Source organism: Gossypium raimondii, chromosome 6, assembly GCF_025698545.1.
Source record: "Gossypium raimondii isolate GPD5lz chromosome 6, ASM2569854v1, whole genome shotgun sequence".
NCBI lineage: Eukaryota > Viridiplantae > Streptophyta > Magnoliopsida > Malvales > Malvaceae > Gossypium > Gossypium raimondii.
In genome coordinates, this window is record NC_068570.1 from 18,368,052 (window position 1) to 18,373,771 (window position 5,720).

The following is a 5,720-nucleotide window of genomic DNA, read 5'->3' on the forward strand; positions in this document are numbered from 1 at the left end:
TTTGTGCAATTGGATTAAATTTTAAAAAGTGTTAAATGTCAGGGGCAAAATGGTAATTTTCCTACTTATGTGTTTTTGGATTAAATTGAATGGAATTATGTTTGAATGAGTTTAATTTGAATATGTTTAGATCAAGAACTAAATAAATCAGATTTGGATCGGGGGAAAACAAAAATAATCGAATAGTCGTTTATTTCCGTCCGTCGATATCCGAGGTAAGTTTATAAGCAAATAAATGCTGTTAATTTTGAATATATGTGAACTTTATATGCTGAATTGAATTTTATGAATATATATATAAGTGTTGGTCGAATGTTTGTAAGCATTGAGAGCTATGTTTACGAGGTTGATTCGATTGAGTTACGATGTTCGAAAGTCCCGTACGAACCTTAGGAATAGCTAGGATACATATGTCATGACATAGGATTTCGTTATGTGTTATCGTGTAAGACCACGTCTGGGACATTGGCATCGACTTGTGACTTACGTGTAAAACCCTGTCTAGGACAGTGGCATCGATATGTGATTACATGTAAGACTACGTCTGGGACATTGGCATTGTACGAGATGTTCGATTATCCGAGTATCCTTTTTAATTTCGAATGGTTCAACGGGAAATAGTAAGTTAAGATCGAGTGAAAAATTGAGCTAGAAAGGCTCAAGTACGTACTCATACCAAGTTATAAAAAAAAATAAGGTAAGTTGAATGTTGAATTGATGGTATAATGTTATATGTTAATGTGAATTATGTGATAGTATATGTGAATATATATATTCGGCCTAATGATGTAAATGTATTATAAAAAGTAACGGTTAAGTGTACTAATATTTGAATGGGTATTCGGCCAAAGGAGAATTTATGCAAAACTTATATGTTTTGATTTATGAAATTATAAGTTGGAAATGTACATGAGTTAATAATGGTTTATTTCGGTTTGACTAGATTAATTTTGTATATGATTAAATGTTTCAATTGCTTATGACTTACTAAGCTGTGAAAACTTACTGTGTGTATGTTTGCTCTTTGTTTTATAGATTTTGGAAGTTGGTTACGAGCTCAGGGATCGTTAGAGAAGTCTATCACACTATCGACCATCTTTGGTATTTTAAAATTTTGAATTTGAACTTATGGCATGTATAGTCTAGTTAATATGTTTGATATTAGGATATGTAAATATGAGCCATGCGAAAATGGCTTATTCATTTTGGTTAAGCTTGGTTTTATATGTTTTTGGTTAAATACTTGATGTGTTTGATTTTGGGATATATATATATTTAAGCCATGAAAAAAACAATGGCTTAATTAATAAATCAATGTTCATGTATGTTTGGTTGTGATTTCATTTCTTAATGGGTTATGTTTTATGATATTCATGCTTGTGATGTTTGGCTTGTGATTTGGCAATAAGGTAAGTAAGTATGTCAAGAGAGTTAGATTATTTCATATGTTAGTTGAATGGTATATGAATGTGATATATGTGATAAATAATTATGTTTTGTAGTAATGACAATCGGACAAATGATGAATAGATATGGACTATGATTTTTGAGCTAATCATGTTTCAGCACTTATACTTATATTCGTGATAAATTTGTTTGAGATGATGCTTAAATGGTACTTGGATGCTTTGAAAGTTTGATTCGGTTTGTTTAGTAAAAGAAACTTATGCTTAAAATGATGCTAATGGAATAGGTGTTCCAGAAGTTTAATATTTGTGACCAAAATGGTAAGGGTTATATAACTAAATTAGATGTGAATTATTGGACAATTAGATATCATTTTCGGTATTTGGATAAATATTTATTTTAGATGTGTATGCTAAGTTGAAGTTGTTCGACAAGTGGGTACATTAGTTTTAAGATTGGGAAATTTTTCTAAGGAAAATATGTTTTGCTAAAATTTGGATATTATATATATATATATGTATATATATGCATATATAGCGTTTTGGTTATTGATTGAATATGGTTAATACTTTGGTAGTCAAACGAAAAGTATATAATTGTAGTAGTTTTATAAGTTGATTTGTGCGGATATGATATGATCAAAAGGCTTGTTTTATGATTTGTTTGAGTTAAAATTTTGTAAGTACAAATTTATGAAATGAAATTATTTATTAGCGATAATATGTGCACCTTCAATTGTTATATAATGATATGTTTGATAAATTGCTTATGAAATATGTGACTAGTTGTATGTTCGGTACGTGTTATAAATGATTTGTTAAGATATCATGTTTGCTTTAAGATTCAAAATATGAATGGCATAAGTAATTTGATATGATTAATCTATCAAGTACGAAATGTATTGCATGTCTATTCCAAGTTGTGTCTAGTCCGGTGATACCTCGTGACCCCATTCCGGCAACGGATACGGGTTAAGGGGTGTTACTATTTCTCTTCTCTAATATGGCACCAAAGTTACATTTCTTTCACCAGGCTGTGAAAGTACTTGCTTGGCAATAAGCAATGGATATAGAAATTTGCACTTTGAAAAATCAATATACTTGGATTGTTGTGCCTTTCCCAGAAGGCAAGCATCCTATTGGCATATTTAAAGCAAGATTAGTAACACAAGGATTTACTTAAAATGAGGGTGTTGATTGCATTGAAACTTTCTCTCTTGTTGCAAAGAGGCTTCTTTTAAGGGGGGTTTTTAGCTTTGGTAATAGTGCATGATTGACACTTACTTCAGCTCGACATTGATAATGCTTTCCTTAGTGGAATGTTGGATGACGAGGTCTACGTGAAACTTTCTCTAAGTCTTACATGTAAATTCTAGAAATCGCGCTATGGCCTTAAATAAGGCTCACGAAAATAGTTTGATACTCTTTCTATTTTCATTTTACAACTTGGTTTTCATCAATCTTTTTGAATCCACTCTCTTCACCAAAGGCTCATGCAAGTATTTTTGTTGCTCTATTAATTTATGTCAATGATATTATTTTAGTTGGAAAAGATTTCAGTTTGTTAACTATTGTTGTTAGAGCTTTTCTTCAACAATATTTTATGCTAAAAGATCTTTGTTCTGTAAAGTTTTTCCTTGGTTTTGAAGTTGGCTGTAGTTCTTCTGGTATTTCTTTATCTCAGAGGCATAAAACTTTGCAATTACTTGAATATGCTAGACTTCTTAGAGCAAAACCTATGGATTTGCCCATGGTTCCTTCATTTAAGTTGTCTAAGGATATTGGAGATCCTTTGCCTAACCCCACAAGGTACAAGAGATTGGTGGGTGGCTCATTTACCTCACTAATACGAGGCCTAATATTACCTTTGTTGTTTATTGTCTAAGTCAATTTGTCTCTGATCCTTATACTTATCATCTCAAAGTAGTGTACCATCTTCTTGCTTACCTCAAGCAATATAACATTTAGCTTAATAAGAATGCAAAATTATTTTAAGAATGAGGAAATAGCCCAATGGTTAAAAGAAAAATGAGAAAGCTTGTTAATTAGATTAAGGTTCCAAGTTTGATTCCCTTTCCTTGCAAAATAATTTAAATTTAAAAAAAATCTCTCTTTTTCCTTTATGTGCACCATCGATACCACTTTTAATTAATTTGATTTGCCTTTAATTAGCTTCCTCCTCCCTAGCTGCCCCTTCCTCTTCTCTTCAATTTTCTTTTCTTTTCTTTTCCCCTTGTTATCGCCGCCCAAACCACCAAGAATCACCATATCTTTTTCCTTTCTTTCGCAATGGTTTCTTGCATCATTCTCCTCTCTTTATTGCTGTCATTTTTCCTTATTTTTCCAGCCATAAATCTGAAATCTTTGACCTCCAAGAACGATCTCCATTGCTGCCCAAGAAGCTCTATTGCTTCCCCTTCCTTCTAGCTAGTGTAAGTGTCTATTTTCTTTAGTTTTCTTGATGAATCTTTTAAGAGAACCCCAAAATTTCCAGATCTTGAATTAGGGTGATTGTTAATTATTTTATGTATATTTTTCTAGCCTTCAAAAGTGATTTCAATTGGCTTTTTAAATTAGCCCCGATTTGCTACCGTTAGTGGTGGTGCACCGCTCCGAATCAGCAATATCTTGGTTTCAAGAATAGCTCCTAATCAGCCTTAAATCATGTGTGATTTATGAAAATTAAATCTTGATAATTCAACGACTCATATTTGACAATTCGAGAAGCATAAGTGTGGTTGATTGTGGGCTAGTGCGTAGTTTCGACTTAATTGTTGGGGAAATTGATAATTGATTGGATTAAAGAATTTTATGATTTTATAGCTACTAATTTTTCAATATTTAGTGGTGTTAGGTGCCAACCCAAACGCCCCAAACCAACAGTGAAGTCGTTAAACATTCACTCGTACATTTCATATCAAACCAGTGTAAGGAACCTAGCTAATTTAGATATGAAATGTCATTATGGTTATGCTGATTGATTTGAACCCATAAAAGGGTATTTTATGGCTGTTTAAGTGATATATTAATTTTATAAAATATTTATTTTTAATTTAGGCTTGATTTAAGGTCTTAAGGAGAAATCACAGGTTTCACCAGTGCGCTGCAGTAGTGCGAAAAATAAGGTGTGGGTCCTAAATTATTAACTTGAATATTTTAATATTATTTTAAATTATCTAAATGTGGATTAAGCTTGTTGGTCATACTTAGTTTAATGTTTAAGTGAATGTGTTAAAATGGCTAAATCAGGTACGTTACTGGCCTTAACTAAATGGCATGTTTGCAAAATTGTATGGTTGACTGAATAGTTGATTGTTTGGTACTGATATGAAAGGCTTGTTGATGTAATGTGTGATTGATTGTATGTATAACATGTATTATTTTGAAAATAAATATTGAATGCCTGAAATCTTATTGGTTAAAATGCCATGAAAAGTATTGAATGGAAAAAAATTGTTATACATACACTGGAAATATTTTCCTAAAGTGTTAACGGATGATGATATGATAAAATGTCACCGTATTGATGGTGAAATTGAACGCTTGATATGTGAATGTTATAACGATGGCATGTAAACTATGTTTCTGAAAGAAAATGTATGAAACATGCATTTGATTGAAATATTGTATGACACATCGAATGTGCATGGGGTGGGATATTGTGTTTGATGGAGGAGTTTCGTGGAGTAATGGCGACATATTAAGTTCGCATTATATGTAGTTAGTGCATTGCACCGGGAGTACTGTGGATACTGGCGATTTTGTCACATTTTATGTTAAATGTTAGAATATGTGTACTATGTTTATATGGTGGTTTAACCACAACAAGATTTGAACACATTGTTTGGAGTTTGATAGACGAGTTATGGGGTAGGAAATTATTTTCGCATTATGTTACGTTCATGACTCATTCTAATGTGATAGTGTTGTTATGATTATGTTACATGGATTCTTGTGTGATTGATATTAAACGTATGTTAACTGTACTTATTGATTAGCCTCACACTGAGCTAGTTAGCTCACTCTATAATGGATAACCTTTTCAGGTAATGATTGAGACTAGGATTGAACATGGCATGCGAACGTACGACGAACTTCAGACTTAGTTTATATCTTATTTAAAGTTCCCTAAATTTATTTGGTTTTTGGACTGTAAAGTTATTTGAACTGTGATTTGGGTTTATTTTTGTTTTGGGGATTTTCATGCATGCATAATTTACATACTATAAATTGATTTATAAGTATATTTTGAAATTGGATTGAGCATGTTACTTGGCTTAATAAATAATCAGATTTTTAATCGGTTTTCAACTC